The sequence below is a fragment of the Loxodonta africana genome, chromosome 13, assembly GCF_030014295.1.
Source record: "Loxodonta africana isolate mLoxAfr1 chromosome 13, mLoxAfr1.hap2, whole genome shotgun sequence".
Classification (NCBI taxonomy): Eukaryota; Metazoa; Chordata; class Mammalia; order Proboscidea; family Elephantidae; genus Loxodonta; species Loxodonta africana.
The window spans coordinates 62586494-62602007 of NC_087354.1; the positions used below are offsets into that span (position 1 = coordinate 62586494).

The following is a 15514-nucleotide window of genomic DNA, read 5'->3' on the forward strand; positions in this document are numbered from 1 at the left end:
AAAAAATATGATCAGTTGTTTTCTTTAAGTGTAAAATCTTTATCAAATACTTCAGTACGAGTGGCCAGAGTTTGCCAGCTGTCGTTTCAAGTAAAAATGGTGTTCCATTTAAAAAGTTGCTAGATCAGCTCCCAGCTCAATCACACAGTGCTTTTCCAGGAGAAAACCTTGCACTTTGGCAGATAGCAGAAAGGCTTTGTGTATAATTTCCATTTCATCTCATAAAGTGCTAAAAAGACGTTTACTCAGGGGTTGAGATTTAACAAAATGAATTATTTTTGCTATTTTTCCAAGGACATCCTTAAGAGAAACTGGGTTTTTTTTTTTTTCTGTAAGTGCATGGCAGTTAAGAATGCAATAACTCCGGGTACAGTCTGAGTCCAGTTAAGGTGACCGCAGTTTTACGCACCATTGCTTTCGCACTATCAGTGCACATATCAACACAGTTGTCCCAGGTTAAACGGTAAGAATCAAAAAGTTATTAGACACATTGACTATTACATCATGATTTGCTTTGGTTTTCAATCATTCACATAAAAGAATTTCTACTTTCATTAGTTGGTACTGATTCAGGGTGAATATAAGCAAAAAAAGCAAATCTAGCCAAGTCTGTAGAATTATTCATTCGCAAGGCAAAAGTACAACTCTGTAAACAATTGTTTGAAGCTAAATCTTTAATTTGACAAGTTACTGTATCATTGGAATATGGCCGAGGTGTGATTTATTTTACAAACATTTCGTATAGCAGGTATTCAACAATGTCACCTGCAAAATCTTTATTTATCCTTTAGCTATTGTGTGTGCTTCTCCAGCCAATACAATAAACAACTTCTGCTGTAAGATGCTTCAGTGGTTTCTTTATTTCTAGTTTCAAAAGCTGAAACAATGTCAAACTTTAGAATAGATCATCCCATCTACATTTGAAATATTCAATACTTTTCATAAAAAATTCTGAGTGATTTGTCTCAAAACGATGCTGCAACTGAACAGGCACCATATTATTTCAAAATGTTCTGTAGAATAAGACACAATAAGGTAAATCAGTAACATTTATAAAGCCTAAGGAAAGATAACTTTTGTCCAATCATTTTTATTTCTTATTTACACTATTGCCCAATTTTCTTGGAGTAGATTTCTCTCTTCCATTAGTCATAAAACTCTCTAACACAACTTTTTCCAACATCTTAAGACATAGACACTAGAGCTGTGGAGAGAAAGACCAAGCACTCTAATGCTCCCTTTTAAGCCAATTGTTTGGTGCCATCAGGTTGGTTCCAAGTCATAGTGACACTATGTACAAAAGAACAAAACACTGCCCACTCTTCTGCCATCCTCACAATCATTGCTAGATTTCAACCCATTGTTACAGTCACTGTGTCAATCTATTTCATTGGGGGACTTCCTCTTTTTGCTGACCATCTGCTTTACCAAGCATGGTGCCCTTATCCAGAGACTGGTCCCTCCTGATAACATGTCCAAAGGACATGAGGCGATGCTTCGCCATCCTTGCTTTTAAGGAGCATTCTGGCTGTACTCCTTCCAAGACAGATTTTTTCGATCTCTTGCCAATCCATGATATATTCTGTGTTCTTTGCCAATGCCATAATTCAAAGGCATCTATTCTTCTTTGTTCTTCCTTATTCATTGTCCAGCTGTCGCATGCATATGGCATGATTGAAAATAACACGGCTTCAGTCAGCCACACCGTAGTCCTCAAAGTAACATCTTTGTTTTTTTAGCATTTTAAAGAAATCTTTTGTAGCATATTTGCCCAATACAAATGTTTGATTTCTTGACTGCTGTTTCCATGGGCATTGATTGTGGATCCAAGTAAAATGAAATCCTTGACAACTTCAATATTTTCTCCATTTATCACAGTGTTGCTTATTGGTTCATTTGTAGGATTTTTGTTTTCTTTATGTTGAGGTGTAATCCATACTGAAGGCTGCAGTCAGTGGTTGATCTTCATCAGTAAATGCTTCAAATCCTCTTCACTTTCAGTAAGCAAGGCTGTGTCATATGCATATCGAAGGTTTTTAATGAGTCTTCCTTCAAACCTGATGCCACATTCTTCTTCATATAGTCCAGTTTCTTAGATTATTTGCTCAGTATACAGATTGAATAAGTATAGAGAAAGGATACAACCCTGAAACACGCCTTTCCTGATTTAAACCATGAACCACTCTCGGTCTATGTGTATGTTCCTCACAACCACAATTAAGTGTACTGGAACTCTCATTCCTCACAATGTTATCTGTAATTTGTTATGATCCACACAGTTGAATGCCTTTGTGTAGTCAATGAAACACAGGTAAACATTTTTCTGGTATTCTCTGCTTTCAGCCAAGATCCATCTGATATCAAAAATGATATTCCTGGTTCCACATCCTCTTCTGAATCTGGCTTGAATTTATGGCAGTTCCCTGCCCATGTACTGCTGCAACTGTTTTTGAATGATCTTCAGCAAAATTTTACTTGCATGTGATATTAATGATATTCAATAATTTCTGCATTCCGTTGGATCACCTTTCTTTGGAATGGGTACAAATATGGATCTCCTCCAGTTGGCTGACCAGGAAGCTGTCTTCCAAATTTCTTGATGCAGATGAGTGAGAGCATCCAGTACTGGGTCCATCTGTTGAAACATCCCAGTTGGTATTCCATCAGTTCCTGAAGCCTCGTTTTTTGACAATGCCTTAAATGCAGCTTGGACTTCTTCCTTCAGTACCATTGGGTTTTGATCATATGCTACCTCCTGAAATGGTTGAACACCAACCAATTTTTTTGTACAATGACACTGTGTATTCCTTTCATCTTCTTATGATGTTTCCTGCATCATTCAATATTTTGTCCAAAGAATCCTTCAATGTTGCAACTTAAGGTTTGAATTTTTTCTTCAGTTCTTTTAGTTGAGAAAAGCCAAGTGTGTTCTTCCCTTTTGATTTTCTAACTCCAGGTCTTTGCACATGTCATAATATTTTACCATGTCTTCTCGAGCTGCCCTTTGAAATCTTCTATTTAGCTCTTTTACTTTTTCATTTCTTCCATTTGCTTTAGCTACTCTACATTCTAGACCAAGTTTCAGAGTCTCTTCTTACATGTATTTTGTTCTTTTCTTTTCTTTCTTTCCTGTCTTTTTAAAGCCAATTAAACAAACAAAAAAAAACCAAACCTGTTGCTGTCGAGTTAATTCTGATTCACAGTGACCCTATAGGACATGGTAGAACTGCCCCATAGAGCTTCAAAGGAGTGCCAGGCAGATATGAACTGCCAACCTTTAGGTTAGCAGCCATAGCACTTAACCACTACACCACTAGGGTTTCCTAAAGCCGATTACTCATCCTTAAATACAAGAAGAAGCGGTATAAATTACATATTCTTACAATAAAATGTTATTTAATTAAAGTAATAGATTTAAACAAAATTTTAAAATTCAGATACTTTTCTTAAAAAATTAAAATTTTGATGTGAAACAAAAAAACACAATATACTTCCTTTGTGGTGGGCTTTTATATATTAAAAAAGAAAAAAAAAATGCCGTTGAGTCGATTCTGACTCCTAGCAACCCTATAGGAGACAGTAGGACTGACCCATATGCTTCCAAGGAGTGCCTGGTGGATTTGAACTACTGATGTTTTGGTCAGCAGCCAAGCTCTTAACTACTGTACCACCAGAGCTCCTCATACCTGGGGAAAACATAGTTGGCTAAAAAGAACATAGTAGAAAAACCTGAAAGAAACCTGAGTTTATCTCTGAAAAACAAACATAGGTATGCACATACACACCCTTATATCTTGGAAAATTCTAGGAATGCACCTGTATAAAATTACATATTCCATTAACCATCAAAGCAAAGATAATCCATGTAATTTAGCCTCTGCAAAACTCCACTGTATGTGCATAAGAGACTGAGAGTAGAAGAGATAAATAGGCAAATAAGATCTTGGTATTATCATAAAAGTGATAGGGACCTTCCAGAGTTCCAAAGAGTCCAGTCCACAGAGCACATTTTAAGAATCACTGCTTTATAATATCTATATCTCGAAGACTCTTAATATGCCATTGCCTCTGTCAGCCAATAATTTTACTACTCTTTCTTCCATTTTAATCTTGTTCAACATATGCAGAATGCTTACACATATTACATAAAAGAAATGAATATCTAAAAAGAGAAACTAGCAAAGGATAAAAACAGGCAATTAGCAAAAGAAAATATACCAAGTGACTGCAAATAAAGAAAAGATGCACAATTTCACTAATAAAGAAACAAAAATACTGTTCCCATAAAAACTCTAGAAAAATAAAAAGATACCGATGGTACCAGGCTTGATAAGAATATGAGAAGATCTGTACTGGTTTTTTTGGGGGTACATTCTAAAATTAATTATTAAAGCAAGTATAAATTACTGCATTCTACATATTCTCAAATTTAATTCTTCAAATACAAATTGGTACAATTCGTATGAAGGAAAATATAGCAATATCATCCACTTCCGGAAATTTATCATGAGGAAGAAACTGGATAAATGTTTAAAAATATGTATATAAAAAAAAATTGTATACAAATATTGTTTTATGACATTGATTAACAGTCCCACAACATGTCAACACTCTCCATTCTCAAACTTAGGCTTCCTATTACCAGCTTTCCTGTCCCCTCCTGCATTCTAGTCCTTGCCCCAGGACTGGTGTGCCCCTTTAGTCTCATTTTGTTTTATGGGTCTGCCAAATCTTCGTTACTGAGCTGATAGGGTGTCCAGGGGCCACACTCTCAGGGTTTCTTCAGTCTCTATCAGGCCAGAAAGTCTGGTCTTCCTTTTTGAGTTAGAATTTTGTTCTACATTTTTTCCCAGCTCTGTCCAGGACCCTCTATTGTGATCCTTGCCAGAGCACTCAGTGGTGGTAGCTGGGCACCATCTAGTTGTACTTAAGTCAGTCTGGTGAAGGCTGCGGTAGATGTGGTCCATTAGCCCTTTGGACTAATCTTTCACTTGTATCTTTAGTTTTCTTCATTCTTCCTTGCTCTCCAAGTGGTAAGACCAGTGGAGTATCCTAGATGGCTGCTCACAGGCTTTTAAGAACCCAGACGCTACTCACCACAGTGGAATGTAGAACATTGTCTTTATAAACTATGTTATGCCAGTTGAGCTAGATGTTCCCCGAGACCATGGTCTCCACAGCCCTCAGCCCAGCAATTTGGTCCCTCAGGGAGCATACAAACACATTTATATTTACTGGCATTGTATTTATAATAGTGAAATAGGAACAGTCAGAACACAGACATTTTGGTGCATCCACCTAGTAGAATACTACAGAGCCACTCAAGATGGTGAATTAAATCTTTGTCATTGTCAGGGGTGGCAGTCCAAGATACATTAAATAATTAAAAATAAACAACATGCTACAAAAAGTATATAAATAGCATGATCATAATTTTTTTAGAAAAAATTCATATGTATGGTTAAATGCACAGACAAAAGATGTGCACCAAAATGTTAACAGAATTTACTTACAGGTACTAAAATTGCATATGATTTTGAATTTAGTTTAATGTAAGACAGCACTTCTTGGTGATGAAAGGAGAGGCCATTTCATTCCTCAGGGGGCATGAGGCAATATCTAAGGACATTACTTGTTGTCACACTCAGGGAGTATTACTGGCATCCAATGGGTAGAAGCCATAAAAAAAAAAAAAAAAAGATGCTGTTAATCACCCTATAATGGTTGTTGTTGTTAGTTGCCATCAAGTTGGTACCGACCCATAGGACCTTACCTATGTACAACTGAATGAAATGCTGCCCAGTCCTGTGCCAACCTCACAATCATTGCTATGTTTTATAAGGTCACTGAGTCGCAATCAACTTGACAGCAACAGGATCTTACAATAACCCAGTTCAAAATGTCAACAGGGTCAAGATTTGAAGGTAATTTAAGCTAATTCAATATCATAAATATTTATTGGGTTACTCTCATGTGAAAGGCACTGGGAATACAGGAATAAACAAAACAGACATGGCTATTGCCCATAAGGAAATAATGACATTTATAATATCTGAATCTTAAATAATTATTTCTTTGTAAATGAGTAAAAATCATAGTTATATTAATTAAAGGGAGGAATAAGCCTTAAAAATGTGTTTTCCTTTGATCTCTTAATTATAGTCGGACAATTTTTCCTTAAGGGAATAGTAAAGAATTTCTCAAAGATTTGTGTACAAGATTGTTTACTGAATTATTATTTACTATAATGCAATTTTTGAAGTATCTCATGTGTGAGAAAGTAGGAGTGGCATAAAATAAAATATGAACATCCAGCTGATGGACTACTATGCAGCTTTTAAAACACACATTAAAAAAAAATACTGATATGAGAAATGTTCATAGCATGAAGTTAAATGAAAAAATAGCACACAAACCTCTAACTACCACCTGACCCTAATTTTTAAAGCACACAAAGGAGGGGAGAAAAGCTAGCAGGAAATATATCAAAATGAGTTTTTAGTGGCTTTCTCTATGTTTTTATATTATGGGCAATTTTGATTTTTTTTTACACCTGTATACTTTCTAAATCATCTGAAGTAAACATCTGGATTATTTTATAATGTTTTATCTTTATAATTAGGAAAAAAGATATATTGATTACTATGTGCAACGCCATACATTGTTGTTGTTATTATCGTTGTTAGGTGTCATAGAGTCAGTTTTGACCCATAGCTACCCTATGTACAAAAGAACAAAACACTGCTTGGTCCTGCACAATCCTCACAATCATTGCTATGTTTGATCCCATTGTTGCAACCACTGTGTCAATCCATCACCTTGAGCATCTTCCTCTTTTTCACTAACCCTCTACTTTGCCAAGCATGATGTCCTTCTGAAATGATGTTCTTACCGAAAAAATGTGCAAAGTACATGAGATGAAGTCTCACTATCCTGGATACTAAGGAGCATTCTGGCTATACTTCCTCCTAGACAGACTTTTTCATTCTTCTTGCAGTCCATGGTATATTCACTATTCTCTGCCAACACCATATTTCAAAGTCATCAGTTTTTCTTTGGTCTTCCTCATTCATTGTCCAGCTTCCACATGCATATGAGGCTACCAGGGCTTGGATCAGGTGCACCTTGGTCCTCAAAGTGGTATCTTTGCTTTTTAACATTTTAAAGAGCTCTTTTGCAGCAGATTTGTCATTTGATATATCAACCACTGCTTCCATGGGCTTTGATTGTGGACCCAAGTAAAATGAAATCCTTGACAACTTCAATCTTTTCTTTGTTTATCATAAAGTTACACCGTGGGTCTGTCAATTTGCCATACTATGGTGGCTTGTATGTTGCAGTGATGCTGGAACTTGTGCTACTGGTATTTCAAATACCAGCAGAGTCACCCCTGATGGAAAGGTTTCAGCTGAGCTTCCAGACTAAGACAGACTAGGAAGAAGGACATAGTGGTCTATTTCTGAAAAATGGATAGCAGTGGAGCATGGTCTGAAATAGTGGCAGATGATAAGCTCCTCAGGTTGGAAGGCACTGAAAACACAATTGGAGAAGTGCTGCCTCCTTAAAGTACATTCAACCTTAATGATGTGGATGGAGTAAAGCTTTCAGGGCCTTCATTTGCTGATGTGACATGACTCAAACTGAGAAGAATCAGCTGAAAATATCCACTGACAATCAGAATATGGAATGTACAAAGTATGAATCTAGGAAAATTAGAAGTCATCAAAAATGAAATGAAACTCATAAAGATCAATATCCTAGGTATTAGTGAGCTGAAATGGACCGATACTGGCCATTTTGAATCAGGCAGTCATATGGTCTACTACACCATGAACTTCAAATCGAAGAGAAACGGTTTCACATTCATCGTCAAAAAGAACACTTCAAGAAACATCTTAAAGCACAATGCTGTCAATGATAATATTCATAAGCCTACAAGGAAGACCAGTTAATACGACTGTTATTCAAAGTCACATGCTAAACACTAATGTCAAAGATGAGGAAACTGAGGATTTTTACCAACTCATGTAGTCTGAAATTGACCAAGCATGAATCAATATGCCTTGATAATTACTGGTGATTGGAATTCAAAAGTTGGAAACAAAGGAGAAGGCTCAGTAGTTGGAAAATACGGCCTTGGTGATAGAAATGATGTCAGAGATCTCATGATAGAAATTTACAAGACCAACAACTTATGCATTGCATAGACCTTTTGTCAAGAACATGAACAGTGACTACATACTGTTTATGGACCTCACTGGATGAAAAACACAGGAATCAAATCAACTACACCTGTGAAAAGAGAGGATAGAAAAGCTCAATATCATTAGAACAAGGCCAGAGGCCGACTGCAGAACAGACCACCAATTGCTCATATGCAAGTTTAAGTTGAATCTGATGAAAATTAAAACAAGACCATGAGAGCCACAGTACCATCTTGAGTATATCCCACTTGAATCTGGAGACCATCTCAAGAATAGATTTGATGCATTGAATGCTAATGACCAAAGACCAGGTGAGTTGTGGAATGACATCAAGGGCATCATACATGATGAAATCAAAGGGTCATTAAAAATACAAGAAAGAAAGAAAAAACCAAAATAGATGTCAGAAGAGACTCTGAAACTTGCTCTTGAATGTAGAGTACCTAAAGCATATGGAAGAAATGGTGAAGTAAAAGGGCTAAACAGGCAATTTCAAAGGGCAGCTCAAGAAGACAAAGTAAAATATTGTAACGAAATGTGCAAAGACCGGAGTTATAATCAAGAACACACTTGGCATTTCTCAAGCTGAAAGAACTGAAGAAAAAATTCAAGCTTCAAGTTGCAATATTGAAAGATTCTATGGGCAAAGTATTGAACAATGCAGCAAGCTTCAAAAGAAGATAGAAGGAATATACAGAGTCACTGTACCAAAAAGAATTGGTCGGTGTTCAACCATTTCAGGAAGTGCCATGTAATCAAGAACTGATGGTATTGAAGGAAGGCATCCAAGCTGCACTGAAGGCATTGCAAAAAACAAGGCTCCAAGAACTGACAAAATACCAATTGGGGTGTTTCAACAAATGGATGCAGTGCTGCAGGTGGTCACTTCTCTATGCCAAGAAATTTGGAAGACAGCTACCTGGAAGAAAGGTGATCTAACAATGTGGAAATTATTAAATAATATCATTAATATTATACACAAGTAAAATTTGGTGAAGATATTTCAGAAATGGTTCCAACAGTACATAGAGGAGGAACTGCCAGAAATTCAAGCCAGATTTGGAAGAGGACATGGAATGAGGGATATCATTTCTGATGTCAGATGGATCTTGGGTGAAAGCAGAGACTACCAAAAAGGTGTTTACCTGTGTTTTGTTGACTATGCAATGGCATTCGACTGTGTGGATCAAAACAAATTATGGATAACATTGCGAAGAAAGGGAATTACAGAACACTGAATTGTACTCATGTGGAATATGTACATAGATCAAGAGGTAGTTGTTCCAACAGAACAAGGGGATACTGAGTGGTTTAAAATCAGAAAAGGTGTGTGTCAGGGTTGAATCCTATCACCATAATTATTCCATCTGTATGCTGAGCAAATAATCTGAGAAGCTGGACTATATGAAGAAGAATGTGACATCAGGATTAGAGGAAGATTCGTTAACATCCCACAATATGCAGATGACACAATATTGCTTGTTGAAAGCAACGAGGATTTGAAGAACTTACTAATGAAGACCAAAGACTATAGCCTTCAGTATGGATTACAGCTCAATATAAAGAAAACAAAAATATTACAACTGGACCAATAAACAATATCATGATAAATGGAGAAAATTTTGAAGTTGTCAAGGATTTTATTTTACTTGAATACCCATGGAAGCAGCGGTCAAGAAATCAAGTGGCCTATTGCATTGGGCGTTAAAAAGTAAAGATGTTACTTTGAGGACTAAGGTCACCTGATCCAAGCCATGATATTTTCCATTGCCTCATATGCGTGCAAAAGCTGGACAATGAATAAGGAAGACCGAAGAATTGATACCTTCGAATTACGATGTTGGCAAAGAATATTGAATATACCATGGACTGCCTGAAGAACAAATAAGTCTGTCTTGGAAGAAATACAGCAAGAGTGCTCTATGGAAGCAAATATGACTTTCTCTAATGTACTTTGGACATGTTATCAGGAGGGACCAGTAGCTGGAGAAGGACATCATGCTTGGAAAAAGGGAGGGTCAGTGAAAAAGAGGAAGACTCTCAAGGAGATGGATTGACACAGTGGCTGCAACAACGTACTCAAACATTGTAATGATTGTTAGGATGGTGCAGGACTGGGCAATGTTTCATTCTGTTGTATGTAGAGTCATTATGAGTTGGAACAGACTAGACGGCACCTAACAACAATAATAATCATGATATTGCTTACTGGTCCAGTTGTGAAGGTTTTTGTTTTCTTTTTGTGGTGGTATAACCTTTACTCTTCATCATTAACTGCTTCAAATCGTCTTCGATTTCAGCAAGCAAGGTTGTTTCATCTTCGTATGTAAGTTTTTAATGAGTCTTCCTTCAATCCTGATGCCACATTCTTCTCCATATAGTCCAGCTTCCCTCAGATTATTTACTCATCGTACAAATTGAGTAAGTATGGTGAAAGGATACAACCTTGATGCACACCTTTCCCGATTTTAAACCACACAGTATCCCTTATTCTGTCTGAATGACTGCCTCTTGGTCTGTGTACATGTTCCAATGAGCACAATTAAGTGTTCTGGAATTCCCATTCTTTGCAATGTTATCCATGATTTGTTTTGACCCACACGGTTGCATGCCTTTGCCTAGTCAATAAATGACAGGTAAACATCTTTCTATTAGCTTCTGCTTTCAGCCAAGATCCATCTGACATCAGCAATGATTTCCCTCCTTCCTTGTCCTCTTCTGAATCCAATGCTGTCTCTGTTGTGATGATTTTGAGGGTGTTAAGTGTTCTGAGGACCCTCAGGGAAATCAACAGAGCAAAAGGGCTTAAACATGCTGTCCAGTGTGCCTTTGTGGCCATCAAGACAATTAATAGCATCATAATCATCACCACCCTTCTCCAATTCATGTTTACCTGCATTGGGGTCCAGTTGTTCAATGGAAATTTCTATCACTGTACAGATGAAGCCAAAAGTAACCCTGAAGAATGCGGGCGGCCATTCATTGTCTATAAGGATGGGGAGGTTGATAACCTCGTGGCACATGAGAAGATCTGGCAAAACAGAGATTTCAACTGTAATAACGTCTTGTCTGCTACCATGGCATTTTTCATAGTGTCCACACTTGAAGGTTGGCCCGCACTGCTGTATAAAGCTATTGAATCAAATGACAAGAACATCGGATGGATGTGTATCTACAGTCTGGAGATCTTCACTTCTTCATTGTCTACTTCATCATTGTGGCTTTCTTCAGGATGAACACATTTATGGGTTTTGTCACTGTTACATTTCAGGAGCAGGTAGAAAAGGAGTATAAGAACTGCGATTTGAGCAAAAATCAGTGTTAGTATATTGAATATGCCTTGAAAGCCCATCCTCTGCAGAAATACATCCCTCCAAACTCCTACCAGTACAAGCTCTGGTATGTGGTGAACTCCATACCTTTTGAATACATGACGTTTGTCCTCATCATGCTCAACACACTCTGCTTGGCCATGAAGCACCATGAGCAGTCTAAGATATTTAATGACACTGTGGACATTCTGAAAATGGTCTTCATTGGGGTGTTCACCATGGTGATGGTTTTGAAAGTCATTACATTTAAACCTAAGCACTGTTTCACTGATGCTTGGAACAGTTTTGATGCCTTAATTATTGCTGGTAGTGTCATTAATATTCTGTAACTGAAGTGAATAAAATTGTAGCTCCAGCTGAAAGTAAAAATGTCCCTGTCCCAACTGCTGCATCTGGGAACTCTGAAGAGAGCAATAGAATCTCCAGCACACTTTTTCATCACCATTTTCCATCTTTTCCAAGTTATGTGATTGGTGAAGCTTCTCAGCAGCGGGGAAGGCATCAGAACATTGCTGTGGACTTTTATGAAGCCTTTTCAGGCCCTCCCATATGTTGGCCTTCTCATAGCCATGCTGTTCTTTATCTATGTGGTTATCGGCATGCAGATGTTTGAGAAAGTTACCATGAGAGCTATCAACTAGACCAACAGGAGCAACAACTTGCAAACACTTCTCCAGGAGGTGCTGCTGCTCTTCAGGTGTGCCACTGAGAAGGTCTGGCAGGAAACCATGCTGGCCTACCTCCCTGGGAAACTCTGTGACCTAAAGTCAGATTATATGTGAATGTATGTGTGGGAGCAATTTTACCAGTTTTTATATGCTCTGTGTATTTCTGATCATCTCTCTGTGGCCATTATCTTGGACAACTTTGATTATCTGACCCATGACTGGTGTATTCTGGGGCCTCATCATTTAGGTGAATTAAAATGAATATGATCAGAATATGACCCTGAGGCAAAGGGAAGGATAAAATACCTCCTGTGGTCACTCTTCTCCCTTGTATCCAGACACCCCTGGGATTTGCAAATTATGCCCCCACAGAGTAGTGTGCAAGAGATTAGTTGCCATGAACATATTTCTCAACAGTGAAGGGACAATCATGTTTAATGCATCCTTGTGTGCCCTTGATTCGTATTGCTTTTAAAATCAAGACTGAAGGGAACCTGGAACAAGCTAATGAAGAACTTTGAGCTGTGATAAAGAAAATCTGGAAGAAAAATCAGTATGAAACTGCTTAAGTAATTTGTCCCTCCAGCTGGTGATGATGAGGTAACCTTGGGGAAGTCCTATGCCACTTTCCTGATACAAGACTAGGAAATGCAAGAAATGGAAAGAACAAGGGCTGATGGGAAAATACTTAAGGAAGAACACCATAATTACCCTACAGGCGGGATTAAGGACACTTCATGACATTGGTCCAGAACTCTGGTGGACTATATCATGTGATTTGCAAGATGATGAGTCGTAGGAAACAAAAAGAGAGGAAGATATGTTCAAAAGAAAAGGTGCCCTTCCCTACATTAATACAGAAGAAAAAGGGAGGTATATTAGTTTCCTAGGGCTGCTGTAACAAATTACCACAAACAGAAATTTATTCTTGCACAGCTCTGGAGACTGGAAATCTGAAATCAAGATATCAACAGTGTTCATTCCTTCTTGGGAGCTCAGAGGGAGAACCTGTTCCATGCCTTTCTCCTAGCTTCTGGTGGTTGCTAGTAATCCTTGGTGTTCCGTGGCTTGTGGCAGGATAACTGTGATCTCTGCCTGTATCTGCACATGGCATTCCCCTGGTGTGTGTTTGTTTCTGTGTCCAAATTTCCATCTTGTAAGGAGATCACTCAGTGTATTAGGGTGAGCCTTAATCCAGTCTGACCTCATCTTAACTTGATTACATTTGCGAAGACCCTATTTCCATACAAGGTCACATTCTCAGGTACAAGGGGTTAGGACTTCAACATATCTTTTGGGGGGACACAATTCAATCCACGACAGGAGATATGATTTTTCTAGCCTTGAGTAGCTTATATAAAATTTGGGCAGATGAGTTGAGGAGTTTATAATTAAAAATAATGATACCAAAACCAAACCCACTGCCATCAAGTTGATTCTGACTCATAGTGAATTTACAAAGCAAAGTAGAACTGCCTCACAGGGTTTCCAAGGAGCAGCTAGCAGGTGGATTCAAACTGCTGACCTTTTGGTTACCTTTTGGTAACCACTGCGCCACCAGGGCCCAAAATAATGATAAATACAACAGTAAAAGAAAGGAATGAAACCACTCATTTAAAATACCTGCTAGACTGGCACTGTAGTAGGTGCACTCACCAACCTTATCACATTTCATTGTCCCAACAGTCCTGTGAGGTTGGCTTTTTTATTCCCATTTTAGTAATGAGGAATTGAAGCTCACTGAGATTAATTATATTGCCCCAGTTCAGCCACAACTATTAAGTGTCAGTGTGAGAATCCAACTCAGAACTGAGTTATTTTTGTAAAAATAAAAAAAATACTGTTTCTACTTTGTATCCTATTCCATTCTGGGGGCACAATAAGAGATTACCGTAATCATTAATTTAAGAGTTTCAATGGGAGCCACGCAAGTTCACTCCTTCTTCTCTGGAGACAACGGTAGTCACCAACCAGAAAAGCTGAAAAGTACTTTTTAATTCCTTCAGAGAGTAGTTTAGCAAAAGCCTTACGTGCTCAATGTGTTACGAATACAGAATTTTTATGTTTCTGGTATTTTACTGCATTAAAAGGCATAGCATGAATCTCACAGAGTCATCAATTGCTTCTGCAAAGGAGGAGCTCTTAAATACGGAAGGTGTGGTGGTGAGGTGTGATTAATGGCTGCAAGCTGGATTACTTCTTCAGACTGTTCTCCGTATCTACAAGTGATATCATTTGGCAGAAAGTCAGAAAATGGATGTTTTAATCAATCTTTTTTCTTTCATGACAGATCCCTGCCTGAGGAGGAGTGGACAGGTCTGCTCCCTCCTCCCCTTTGTCTGCATTCCAAGGTCTTGGTCTCCATTTTCTCTGACATGGAGAGGGATTTATTCAAAATAATGGCTCTCCTTTACAGAGGGAAGTTAGATCTATCACTATACCCAGACAGCATAACTAGACCTAATTCTCTCTCTCTATTAAACAAATAAAACATCACTGCATGTCTGTTACTGAAAAATTCTGCCAGTAGCTCAGGATTTAGTAGTTTACTCAAGCCCCTGATTACAAAAAATCTAGGCTTTCTTCTGGTGGTCAGCTCAGTATGTAAAAGGGTTTGGGAGAAGAGAAGAGGGAAAACGTGGGTTGTGTTTTATTTAAGAAAAAAAAAATGCAGATTGATGATCATTTGTCTTATTATTTTAAGGACTATCTTCTTTATTCTTCCCTCAATGTGATGTTAAATGACTTGGGAAATAGTTTTCTTCATTCTCAGAAAAACTGTCATCTCATTTGGAATTTTTCTAGTAAATCTAGCCTCCTGAAATTAAACATGGGGTTTTCTTATTTTACTACGATAATAATAATAGTCATTATTTGAGTGTCTACCTCAAACTTTGCCAAATGAGTATTATTTCTCACAATTTCTAAATGAAAACATTGATATGTAAAGGATTTAAATAAATTATTCTAGGTCATTTTGTGATAATTACTTGGCTTGGAATTCTAAACCAGTCTTTCCAAATACAGAATCCATGTTTTCTTCCTTATACCATGTCAACTTTTATGTCAAATATAATTATGGAAAATGTCACAAAGTAAGAGTTTACAAAGCCATTTCTCTGACAATATTAGAAGTTAAGCCTTGGTATTTGCATGACAATAAAGTTGCAGTCAAAATATCAGACAAAATGATGAGAGATACTCAAGACTCCTTGGGATGAGATGAAAATGTCTGACCAGAGAAAAGACAAGATGAAGACATTGATATGACGTAATACTTCTGGTCACATACACCCAAGAAATCTGAAGG

The 15514-nt window shown here is 37.6% G+C and overlaps 1 pseudogene; it reads left to right on the plus strand.

Moving 5' to 3' along the window:
• Positions 1-10905: 10905 nt before the first annotated feature.
• On the plus strand, positions 10906-13469 carry LOC104846603 (voltage-dependent L-type calcium channel subunit alpha-1D-like; annotated as a pseudogene).
• Positions 13470-15514: the final 2045 nt, after the last annotated feature.